This window comes from Orcinus orca, chromosome 2, assembly GCF_937001465.1.
Source record: "Orcinus orca chromosome 2, mOrcOrc1.1, whole genome shotgun sequence".
Classification (NCBI taxonomy): domain Eukaryota; kingdom Metazoa; phylum Chordata; class Mammalia; order Artiodactyla; family Delphinidae; genus Orcinus; species Orcinus orca.
In genome coordinates, this window is record NC_064560.1 from 69,288,367 (window position 1) to 69,302,753 (window position 14,387).

The window sequence follows — 14,387 nt, forward strand, 5'->3', positions numbered from 1 at the left end:
CCTTCGCATTATAAGGGTGCCAGAAGGAGAAGATAGAGAGAAAGGAACCAAGATAATATTTGAAGAGATTTTAGTCAAAAACTTCCTTATAATGAGAAAGGAAATAGCGACCCAAGTCCAGGAAGTGCAGAGAGTCCCAGGCAAGATAAACCCAAGGAGAAATACACCAAGACACATAGTAATCAAATTGACAAAAATTAAAGACAAAGAAAAAAACTTAAAAGCAGCAAGGGAAAAATGACACATAATATAAAATGGAACTCCCATAAAGTTAATAGCTGATTTCTCAGCAGGAACTGTACAAGCCAGAAGGGAGAGGCATGACATACTTAAAGTGATGGAAGGGAATAACCTACAACCAAGATTACTCTACCTGGCAAGGATCTCATTCAGATTCGATGAAGAAATCAATAGCTCTACAGACAACCAAGAGCTAAGAGAACTCAGCACCACTAAACCAACTATACAACAAATGCTAAAGGAACTTCTCTAAGTGGGAAACACAAGAGAAGACAAGGACCTACAAAAACAAACCTAAAACAATTAAGAAAATGTTAATAGGAAGATACTTATCGATAATTACCTTAAACGTGAATTGATTAAATTCTCCACCAAAAGACACAGGCTCGCTGAATGGATAAAAAATAAGACCCATATATATGCTGTCTACAAGAGACCCAGATGTAAGGACACATACAGACTAAGAGTGAGGGATAGAAAAACATATTGCATGCAAATGGAAATCAAAATAAAGCTGGAGTAGCAATACTCATATCCGATAAAATAGATTTTAAAATAAAGAATGTTACAAGAGACAAGGAAGGACACTACATAATGATGAAGGGATCAATCCAAGAAGAAGATATAACAATTATAAATATATATGCACTCAACATAGGAGCACATCAATACATAAGGCAAATGCTAACAGCTATAAAAGAGGAAATCAACAGTAACACAAAAATAGTGGGGGACTTTAACACCTCACATACACCAATGGACAGATCATCCAAACAGAAGATTAATAAGGAGACACAAGCTTTAAATGACACAATAGACCAGAGAGATTTAATTGATACTTATCGGACATTCCATCCAAAAACAGCAGATTACACTTTCTTCTCAAGTGCACATGGATCATTATCCTGAATCTTGGGTCACAAGATCTTGTGACCCAAGATCTTATCACATCTTGGGTCACAAATCAAGCCTCAGTAAATTTAAGAAAATTGAAATCATATAAAGCATCTTTTCTGACACCAATGCTACGAGATTAGAAATCAATTACTGGGGAAAAATCGTAAAAAACACAAACACATGGAGGCTAAGCAATACATTACTAAATAACCAAGAGATTACTCAAGAAATCAAAGAGGAAATCAAAAAATACCTAGAGACAAATGACAATGAAAACACGATGATCCAAAACCTATGGAATGCAGCAAAAGCAGTTCTAAGAGGGAAGTTTATAGCAATACAATCCTACCTCAAGAAACAACAAACATCTCAAATAAACAACCTAAACTTACACCTAAAGGAATTAGAGAAAGAAGAACAAACAAAACCCAAAGTTAGTAGAAGGAAAGAAATCATAAAGATGAGAGCAGAAATAAATGAAATAGAAACAAAGAAGACAATAGCAAAAATCAATAAAACTAAAAGCTGGTACTTTGAGAAGATAAACAAAGTTGATAAACCATTAGCCAGACTCATCAAGAAAAAGATGGAGAGGACTAAAATCAGTAAAATTAGAAGTGAAAAAAGAGAAGTTACAACAGACACTGCAGAAATACAAAGCATCCTAAGAGACTACTACAAGCAACTCTATGCCAATAAAATGGACAACCTGGAAGAAATGGACAAATTCTTAGAAAGGTATAGCCTTCCAAGACTGAACCAGGAAGAAATACAAAATATGAACAGACAAATCACAGGTAATGAAATTGAAACTGTGATTAAAAATATTCGAACAAACAGAAGTCCAGGACCATATGGCTTCACATGTGAATTCTATCAAACATTTAGAGAAGAGCTAAGACCAATCCTTCTCAAACTCTTTCAAAAAATTGCAGAGGAAGGAACACTTCCAAACTCATTCTATGAGACCACCATCACCCTGATACCAAAGCCAGAAAAAGATACTACAAAAAAAGAAAATTAGAGAACAATATCACTGATGAATGTAGATGCAAAAATCCTCAACAAAATACTAGCAAACAGAATCCAACAACACATTGAAAGGATCATACACCATGATCAAGTGAGATTTATTCAGGGATGCAAGCATTCTTCAATATACGCAAATCAATCAATGTGATTCACCATATTAACAAATTGAAGAAGAAAAACCATATGATCGTCTCAATAGATGCAGAAAAACTTTTGACAGAATTCAACACCCATTTATGATAAAAAAAGTCTCTCCAGAAAGTGGGCATAGAGGAAATCTACCTCAGTATAATAAAGGCCATATAAAACAAACCCACAGCAAACATCATTCTCAATGGTGAAAAAATGAAAACATTTCCTCTAAGATCAGGAAAAAGACAAGGATGTCCACTCTCACCACTATTATTCAACATAGTTTTGGAAGTCCTAGCCATGGCAATAAGAGAAGAAAAGAAATAAAAGGAACAAAAGTTGGAAAAGAAGAAGTAAAACTGTCACTGTTTGCAGATAACATAATATTATACATAGAGAATCCTAAAGATGCCACCAGAAAACTACGAGAGCCAATCAATGAATCTGGTAAAGATGCAGGATACAAATTAATGCACAGAAATCTTTTGCTTTCCCAGACACTAATGATGAAAAAGCTGAAAGAGAAATTAAGGAAACACTCCCATTTACCGTTGCAAAAAAAAAAAAAAGAATAAAATACCTAGGAATAAACCTACTTAGGGAAACAAAAGACCTGTGTGCAGAAAACTATAAGACACTGCTGAAAGAAATTAAAGATGTTACAAAGAGATGGAGAATATACTGTGTTCTTGGATTGGAAGAATCAGTACTGTGAAAATGAATATACTACCCAAAGCAATCTACAGATTCAATGCAATCCCTATGAAATTACCAATGGCATTTTTTGTAGAACTAGAACAAAAGATCTTAAAATTTGTATGGAAACACAAAAGACTCCGAATAGCCAAAGCGGTCTTAAGGGAAAGAAATGCAGCTGGACGAATCAGACTACCTGACTTCAGAGTATAATACAAAGCTACAGTAATCAAGACAATATGGTACTGGCACAAAAACAGGAATATACGTCAATGGAACAGGATAGAAAGCCCAGAGATAAACTCACGTACCTTAGTTGACGTATGGTCAACTAATCTATGACAAAGGAGGCAAGGATATACAATGGAGAGAAGACAGTGTCTTCAATAAGTGGGGCTTGAAAACTGGACAGCTACATGTTAAAGAATGAAATTAGAACACTCCCTAACACCGTACACAAAAATAAACTCAAAATGGATTAAAGACCTAAAGGTAAGACCAGACACTATAAAACTCTTAGAGGAAAACATAAATCACAGCAAGATCTTTTTTGATCCACCTCCTAGAGTAATGGAAATAAAAACAAAAATAAACAAATCAGACCTAATGAAACTTAAAAGCTTTTGTAAAGCAAAGGAAGCTACAAACAAGATGAAAAGACAACCCTCAGAATGGGAGAAAATATTTGCAAAGGAATCAACAGACAAAGGTTTAATCTCACAGCTCATGCAGCTCAATATTAAAAAAACAAACAGCCCAATCAAAAAATGGGCAGAAGACCTAAATAGACATTTCTCCAAAGAAGACATACAGATGACCAAGAAGCACATGAAAAGCTGCTCAACATCACTAATTATTAGAGAAATGCCAATCAATACTACAATGAGGTATCACCTCACGCCAGTTAGAATGGGCATCATCAGAAAATCTACAAATAGCAAATGCTGGAGAGGGTGTGGAGAAAAGGGAACCCTCTTGCACTGTTGGTGGGAATGTAAATTGATACAGCCACTATGGAGAACAGTATGGACATTCCTTAAAAAACTAAAAATAGAATTACCATATGACCTAGCAATCCCACTACTGGACATATACCCAGAGAAAACCATAATTCAAAAAGACACATGCACCCCAATGTTCATTGCAGCACTATTTACGATAGCCAGGACATGGAAGCAACCACTGACAGACGAATGGATAAAGATGTGGTACATATATACAATGGAATATTATTCCGCCATAAAAAGGAATGAAATTGAGTCATTAGTAGAGACATGGATGGATCTAGAGACTGTCATACAGAGTGCAGTAAGTCAGAAAGAGAAAAACAAATATCAAATATTAACACATATATGTGGAACCTCGAAAAATGGTACACATGAACCAGTTTGCAGGGCAGAAATAGAGACACAGATGTAGAGAACAAACATATGGACACGAAGGGGGTAAAGTGGTGGGGAGTGGGGTGGTGGTGTGATGAATTGGGAGATTGGGATTGACTTGTATACACTAATATGTATAAAATGGATAACTAATAAGAACCTGCTGTTTAAAAAAATAAATAAAATAAAATTCAAAATAAAATAATAATCCTAAGAAAATAAATAAATACTCTTTTTTAAAAACTTATTTTATTGCAATAAAATATATACAACATAAAAATTTAACCATTTTTAAGTGTACAATTCTGTGTTATTAAGTACATTCATATTGTTCAGAAACTATTGATGCTATCCATCTCTACAAATATTTAATCTTCTAAAACTAAAACTCTGTATCCACTAAATACTAACTCCCCATTTCCCTGTCACCTCAGATGTTGAAACCACCATTTTACTTTCTTTCCATGAATTTGACTACTCTATGTGATTCTCATAAGTGGAATCATACAATATTTGTACTTTTTTGTAATTGACTAATTTCACTTACTGTAATGTCTTCAAGGTTCATTCATGCTGTAGCATGTGTCAGAATTCTCTCCTTATCGATGGCTGAAGAATATTCCACTGTATGCATATACTATATTTTGCTTATTCATCCTGCAATGGACATTTGTTATTTCCACCTTTCATCTTTTATGAATAATATTGCTGTGAAAATGGCTCTGGAAATATATTTATTAGATCCTTCATTCATTTCTTTTGCGTATATACCTAGAAGTGGAATTCCTGGATTATATAGAATTCCTATGTTTAACTTTTAAGAAATCATCATACTATACTAATCATCATACTTTTCCCCACAGCAGCAACAGTAACACAATTTTAAATCCTACCTGCAAAGCACAAGTGTTCTAATTTCTCCATATCCTTGCCAACATTTGTTATTTTTCATTATTTTTATAGTGGCCATCCTAATGAGTATGAAGTGGTATTTAAATTTGGTTTTGATTTACATTGCTCTGATGATTAGTGATGTTGAGAAACTCTTTGTGTGCTTATTAGTCATTTGTATATCTTCATTGAAAAAACATCTATTCAAGTGTTTGTCCATTTTTGAATTGGGTTGTTTTGTTGTTATTATTGTTGAGCTATAGGAATTTTTCCCACATTTTAGATATAATTTCCTTATCATATATATGATTTGAAAATATTTTCTTCCATTTCATAGGTTGCCTTTTCACTCTGTTGATAGTGCCCATTGATGCACAAAATTTTTAAATCCCAATAAGGTGTAATTTATCTATTGTTGTTTTGTTGTTGTTGCCTGTGCTTTTGGTATCATATTCAAGATGTTATTGACAAATCCAATCTCATAAAACATTCCCTCTATGTTTTCTTATGAGTTTTATAGTTCTAGCTCTTACATTTAGATCATTGATACATTTTGAGTTAATTTTTGCATATGGTATAAGTAAGGGCCCACACTGATTCTTTTGTATGTGAATATCTAGTTTTCCCAAAATCATTTGCTGAAAAGATTGTCCTTTCCTTATTGAAAGGTTTAAGCACCCTTGTCAAAATTGTTTGACCATATATGAAAGAGTTTATTTCTGGACTCTTTATTCTATTTCACTGTTTTATATGCCATCCCACATTGTTTTAATTACCATAGCTTTGCAGTAAACTTTGAGATCAGGAAATGTGATTCCTCCACCTTTGTTCTTCTTTTTCATTATTGTTTTAGCTATTCAGGGTGCCTTGAGAGGCTGTATGAATTTTAGGGTGATTGACTATATACAGGTCCCTTTATGTAGTCTTGCATCTTAACAATATTAAGTTTTAACAATATTAAGTTTTAATATTACAACAATATTAAGTTGTAATGTGAATAAAAGATGTATTTTCATTTATTTGCATCTGTTTTAATGTTTTATAGTTTTCAGTGCAAAACTTCCATCTCCTACATTAAGTTTATTCCTGAATATTTTATTCTATTTGTTGCTATATAAATGGAAATGTTTTCTCACTTTTTGTATTGTCCATTGTTAATGTACATTGATGCAACTTATTTTTGATGTTGATTTTGTATCTGCAACTTTGCTGAAATTGTTTTTTGTTTCTAACATTTTTTTATTTGCAGAATCTTTAGGGTTTTCTACATATAAGAGCCTGCCTTCTGCAAAGAGAGATAATTTTACTTCTTTCTTTCTAATTTGGGTGTGTTCATTTTTTTTTCTTGCCTAATTGCTCTGGCTAGTACTTGTGTTGAAAACAAGTAGCAAAAATTGGCAGGTTTGTTCTTGTTCTTCATCTTAGAGAAAAAATTTTCAGTCTTTCATCTGTGACTATGGTGTTAGCTGTGAATTTTTCATATATCACCTATATTATACTGAGATAGTTTCCTAATATTCCTAGGTTTTTGAATGTTTTATTGTAAAAGAGTGTTGAATTTTGTCAAATGCTTTTTCTTAGTCAATTTATATAATTATCTGGTTGTTTTTATTTTCTTTATCTGTTAATATAATGCATCCCATTCATTGCTTTTCATGTGTTGAATCATACTTGTATTCCAGGAATAAATCCCACTTGGTCTTTGTACTATCTTTTTATTGTGCTGTTGAATTTGACATGCTGGTATTTTGTTGAGGATCTTTGTATCAATAGTCATCAGAGATATTGGTCTGTACTTTTCTTATAATGTCTTCATCTAGCTTTGGTATCAGGGTAATGCTGCCTTATAATATATGTTGGGAAGTTTTCTCTCCTTTTCAATTTTTGGGAAAAATTTGAGGATTCATGTTAGTTTATCTTTAAATATTTGGTAGAATTCACCAATGAAACCATATGGTCTTAAACTTTTCTTTTGGGGGAGGATTTTGATTACTCTTTGAAGGACATATGTTTACAATTATTATATCTTTTGATGAATTGGTGATTTTATAATTATATAATGTTCATCTATGTCTTTTGTAACAATTTTCACTTAACCCTATTTTATCTGATATTATTATAGCCACCTCTTTTCTTTTTTTACTTACAAGTTGCATGGAATATCTTGTTCCCTTCTTTCATTTTCAGTGTATATGTGGCCATAGATCTAAAGAGAGTCTCTTAAAGATGGCTTATAGTTGGATACTGGTTTTTTTAATTTATTCTGCCAATATATGACTTTTGATTGCAGATTTAAATACATTTACATTTAAAGTAATGACTGATAAGATAGTACTTACTTTTACCATTTTGTTATTTGCTGTCAATATGTCTTGTAGCTTTTTTGTCCCTCATTTCCTCTCACTTGGCTTCCTTTGTGTTTAGTTGATCTTTTTGTAGTGACACATTTTGATTATTTTTTCATTTCCCTTTGTCTATAGTTTATAGATACTTTATTTGTGGTTACAATGGGGATTACATATAACATCCTAAAGTTAAAACAATCTATCATAAGTTGATAGCAGTGCATTCAATCACATACAGAACTCTACCCTTTTAACAGTCCTCTCCCCCTATTTTATGTTATTGATGTCACAATTACACCTTTATAGACTTCTACCCATTAACATAGATTTATAAAAATTGAAGTTACAACCAAAAGTACAATAATAGGGGTTTTTATATTTGTCCATGTACTTTATATTTTTAGAAGGCCTTGAGTTACTATCTAGCATCCTTTCATTTCAACTTGAGGAACTCTCTTTAGCATTTCTTTTAGGGCAGGTCTAGTAGAATGGATGATCCTACCTTTTGCTCATTTGGAAATGTCTTAAGTTTGCCCTTATTTTCAAAAAACAGTTTTGCCAGATAAGAAATTTTTTGTTGACAGTTTCTGATTTTGTTTTTAAGCATTGTAAGTATGTTTCCATTACCTTCTGACCTGTAATATTTCTGCTGATAAATTCATTTGTAATCATATTTAGGATTCTGTGACATGATGCATTACTTTTCTCTTGCTGCTTTCAAGATTTTATCTTTGTCTTTCAAAAGTTTGATTGTAATGTGATTAATTGAGTATATTTGTGTTTATCCTGGTGAAATCCATTTGAGCATCTTGTATTTGTGTATCCATGTATTTTCTCAATTTCTTCAAATATGCTCTATGACCCTTTCTCTCTCTCTTCTCTACCTGAGACTCCCATTATGCAGGTATTGGTCTATTTGATGTTATCTCACAAATTCCTTAGGTTCTCCTTTTTCTTCATTCTTTTTCTTTTTACCCCTCAGAATTCATAATTTCAAATGGCATGTTTTAAAGTCTGCTGGCTATTTCTTCTGCCTCTTGGAGTCTGCTGCTGAACACCTATAGTAAAATTTTCAGCTCAGTTACTGGATTTTTCAGTTCCAGAATTTCTGTTTGATTTTTTAAAAATCTTTTTTACTCTTTGTTGATATTCTTATTTTGTTCATACATTGTTTTCCTGGTTTTCCTTATTTCTTTATCTATGCTTTCCTTTGGCTCTTTGAAGCATATTAAGATAGCTGTTTTGAGAAACTTGGGATGAAGATGTCAGAGTAGAAGGAGATGCACTCACTCCCTTTTGTGAGAGCACCGGAGTCACACTTACTGCTGAACAATCATTGACAGGAAGACACTGGAACTCACCAGAAAGATACCCCATAACCAAAGACAAAGGAGAAACCACAATGAGATGGACTTATATAGGATTGGGTGAAACAGAGACTCCACTCTTGGAGGGCACCTGCAAAGTAATGTGCACATAAGGACCTGGGGGAAGGAGCAGTGGCTCCATAGGAGACTGAACCAGACCTACCTGCTAGTGTTGGAGTGTCTCCTGCAGAGGCAGGGGGCAGCTGTGGCTCACTGCAGGGACAAGGACACTGGCAGCAAAAGTTCTGAAAAGTACTCCTTAGTGTGAGCCCTCCAGAGACTGCCATTGGCCTCACCAAAGAGCCTGTAGCCTCCAGTGCTGGGTCGCCTCAGGCCAAACAACCAACAGGGAGGGAACTCAGTCTTAACCATCAGCACACAGATTAAAGTTTTATTGATCTCTGCCCACCAGAGCAACACACAGCTATACCCACCACCAGTCCCTCACATCAGGAAGCTTGCACAAGCATCTTGGATAGCCTCATCAACCAGAGAGCAGAAGCAAGAAGAACTACAATCCTGCAACCTGTGGAACATAAAGCACATTCACAGAAAGATAGACAAAATGAAAAGACAGAGGACTATGTACCAGAAGAAGGAACAAGATAAAACCCCAGAAAAACCACTAAATGAAGTGGAGATAGGAAACCTTACAGAAAAAGAATTCAGAATAATGATAGTGAAGGTGATCCAGGAACTTAAAAGAGAATAGAGGCAAAGATCGAGAAGATGCAAAAAATGTTGAACAAAGACCTAGGAGAATTAAAGGAGAAACACCTAGAATAATTAAAGAACAAACAAACAGAGATGATCAATACAATACCTGAAATGAAAAATATACAAGAAGGAAACAATAGCAGAATGACTGAGGCAGAAGAACAGATAAGTGACCTGGAAGACAGAATGGTGGAATTCCCTGCCACAGAACAGAATAAAGAAGAAAGAATGAAAAGAAATGAAGACAACCTAAGAGACCTCTGGGACAACATCAACCACACCAAAATTCGCATTGTAGAGGCCCCAGAAGGAGAAGGGAGAGAGAAAGGACCCAAGAAAATATTTGAAGAAATTATAGTTGAAAACTTCCCTAATGTGGGAAAGGAAATAGACATCCAAGTCCAGGAAGTGCAGAGAGTCCCAGGCAGGATAAACCCAAGGAGAAACATGCTGAGACACATAGTACTCAATGAAAAAAATTAAAGACAAAGAATAATTATTAAAAACAACAAAGGAAAAATGACTAATAATATATAAGGGAACTCCCATAAGGTTAACAGTTGATTTCTCAGCAGAAACTCTACAAAGCAGAAGGAAATGGCATTATATATTTAAAGTGATGAAAGGGAAGAACTGACAACTAAGATTACTCTACCCAGCCAGGATCTCATTCAGATTCAATGGAGAAATCAAAAGATTTACAGACAAGCAAAAGCTAAGAGAATTCAACACCACCAAACCAGCTCTACAACAAATGCTAAAGGAAATTCTCTAAGTGGGAAACACAAGAAAAGAAAAGGAGCCACAAACACAACATTGTAAATCAACTGTACTTCAATAAAAAAATTTTAAATGCTATACATTGTTATAGGAGAATGTTGATTCTGTTGGAAGTCTTTGAACCCATTTCCAGGTCCAATAAACCCTGATTCTCATCTTAAAAAAAAAAAAAAAGAAAAAAAGAAGAGGAGCCACAAAATCAAACCCAAAACAATTAAGAAAATGGTAATAGAAACATACTTATTGATAATTACCTTAAACGTGAATGGATTAAATGCTCCAACCAAAAGAAAGAGGCTCGCTGACTGGATACAAACCCAAGACCCATATATGTGAGGTCTACAAGAGACTCACTTCAGACCTAGGGAAACATACACACTGAAAGTGAGGGGATGGAAAAAGATATTCCATGGAAATGGAAATCATAAGAAAGCTGGAGTAGCAATACTCATATCAGATAAAATAGACTTTAAAATAAAGACTGTTACAAGAGACAAGGAAGGACACTACATAATGATAAAGGGATCAATCCAAGAAGATATAACAGTTATAAATATATAGGCACCCAACATAGGAACACCTCAATACATAAGGCAACTGCTAACAACTATAAAAGAGGAAATTGACAGTAACACAAAAATTGTGGGGGACTTTAACACCTCACTTACACCAATGGACAGATCATCCATACAGAAAATGAATAATGAAACACAAGCTTTAAATGACACATTAGACCAGATAGATTTAATAGATATTTTTAGGACATTCCATCCAAAATCTGCAGATTACACTTTCTTCTCAAGTACACATGGAATATTCTCCAGGAGAGATCACATCTTGGATCACAAATCAAGCCTTGGTAAATTTAAGAAAATTGAAATTGTATCAGGTATCTTTTCCAACAACAATGCTATGAGATTAGAAATAAATTACAGGGAAAAAAACGTAAAAAACACAAACACATGGAGGTTAAACAATACTCTACTAAATAACTGAGAGATCACTGAGGAAATCAAAAAATACCTAGAGACATATGAAAATGAAAACATGATGATCCAAAATCTATGGGATGCAGCAAAAGCAGTTCTAAGAGGGAAGTTTATAGCAATACAATCCTACCTCAAGAAACAACAAACATCTCAAATAAACAACCTAACCTTACCTCTAAGGGAACTAGAGAAAGAAGAATAAACAACACCTAAAGTTAGTAGAAGGAAAGAAATCATAAAGATCAGAGCAGAAATAAATGAAATAGAAACAAAGAAAACAGTAGCAAACATCATAAAACTAAAAGCTAGTTCTTTGAGAAGATTAACAAAATTGATAAACCATTAGCTAGACTCATCAAGAAAAAGAGGGAGAGGATTCATATCAATAAAATTAGAAATGAAAAAGGAGAAGTTACAACAGGCACCGTAGAAATACAAAGCATTATAAAAGACTCTATGCCAATAAAGCAACTCTATGCCAATAAAGTGGGCAACCTGGAAGAAATGGACAAATCCTTAGAAAGGTATAACCTTCCAAGACTGAACCAGGAAGAAATAGAAAATATGAACAGACCAATCACAAGTAATGAAACTGAAGCTGTGATTAAAAATCTTCCAACAAACAAAAGTCCAGGACCAGATGGGTTCACAGGTGAATTCTATCAAATATTTAAAGAAGAGCTAACACCAATCCTTCTCAAACTCTTCCAAAAAGTTGTAGAGGAAGGAGCACTCCCAAACTCATTTTGTGAGGCTACCATCACCCTGATACCAAAACCAAAGATACTACAAAAAAATAAAATTACAGACCAATATCACTGATGAATATAGATGCAAAAATCCACAACAAAATACTAGCAAACAGAATCCAACAACACATTAAAGGATCATACACCATGATCAAGGGGGTTTTATCCCAGGGATGCAAGGATTCTTCAGTATATGCAAATCAATCAGTGTGATACACCATATTAATAAACTGAAGAAATAAAACCATATGATCTTCTCAAGAGATGCAGCAAGAGCTTTTGACAAAATTCAACACCAATTTATGATAAAAACTCTCTGGAATGTGGGCATAGAGGGAAACTAGCTCAACATAATAAAGGCCATATACTACAAACCCACAGCAAACGTCATTCTCACTGGTGAAAAACTGAAAGCATTTCCACTAAGATCAGGAAAAGGACAAGGATGTCCACTCTCACCACTATTATTCAACATAGTTTTGGAAGTTTTAGCCACAGCAATCAGAGAAGAAAAAGAAATCCAAATCAGAAAAGAATAAGTAAAGCTGTCACTTTTTACAGATGACATGATACTCTACATAGAGAATCCTAAAGATGCTACCAGAAAACTACTAGAGCTAATCAGTGAATCTGGTAAAGTTGCAGGTTACAAAACTAATGCACAGAAATCTCTTGCATTCCTATACACTAACAATGAAAGATCAGAAAGAGAAATTAAGGAAGCAATCCCATTCACCACTGCAACAAAAAGAATAAAAAACCTAGGCATAAACCTACCTAAGGAGGTAAAAGACCTGTACTCATAAAACTATATGACACTGATGAAAGAAATCAAAGATAACACAAATAGGTGGAGAGATATACCATGTTCTTGGTTTGCAAGAATCAGTTTTGTGAAAATGGCTATACTCCCCAAAGCAATCTACAGATTCAACACAATCCCTATCAAATTACCAATGGCATTTTATACTGCACTAGAACAAAAATCTTAAAATTTGTATGGAGACAGAAAAGACCCCAAATAGTGAAAGCAATCTTGAAGTTAAAAAACAGAGCTGGAGGAATCAGACTCCCTGACTTCTGACTATACTACAAAACTACAGTAATCAAGGCAATATGGTACTGGCACAAAAACAGAAATACAAATCAAGGAACAGGATAGAAAGCCCAGAGGTAAACCCACACACCTATGCTCAACTAATCCATGACAAAGGAGGCAAGGATATACAATGGAGAAAAGACAGTCTCTTCAATAAGTGGAGCTGGGAAAACTGGACAGCTACATGTTAAAGAATGAAATTAGAACACTCTCTCACACCATACACAAAAATAAACTCAAAATGGATTAAAGACCTAAATGTGAGACCGGACACTATAAAACTCTTAGAGGAAAACAGGAAGAACACTCTATGACATAAATCACAGCAAGATCTTTTTTGACCCACCTCCTACAGTAATGGAAATAAAAACAAAATAAACAAATGGGAACTAACAAAAGTTAAAAACTTTTGCACAGCAAAGGAAACTATAAACAAGATGAAAAGACAACCCTCAGAATGAGACAAAATATTTGCAAATGAATCAACAGACAAAGGATTAATTTCTAAAATACATAAACAGCTCATGCAGCTCAACATTTAAAAAACAAACAACCCAATGAAAAAATGGGAAGAAGACCTAAATAGACATTTCTCCAAATAAGACATACAGATGGACAAGAGGCACATGAAAAACTGCTCAACATCACTAATTTTTAGAGAAATGCAAATCAAAACTACCATGAGGTATCACCTCATGCCAGTTAGAATGGACATCATCAGAAAATCTACAAACAACAAATGCTGTAGAGGGTGTGGAGAAAAGGGAACCCTCTTGCACTGTGGGTGGGAATGTAAATTGATACAGCCACTATGGAGAACAGTATGGATGTTCCTTACAAAACTAAAAATAGAATTACCATATGACCCAGCAATCCCACTACTGGGCATATACTCTAAGAAAACCATAATTCAAAACACACATGCACCCCAATATGCATTGCAGCACTATTTAAAATAACCAGGTCATGGAAGCAACCTAAATGCCCATTGGCAGATGAATGGATAATGAAGATGTGGTACATATAACAATGGAATATTACTCAGCCATAAAAAGGAACAAAACTGGGTCA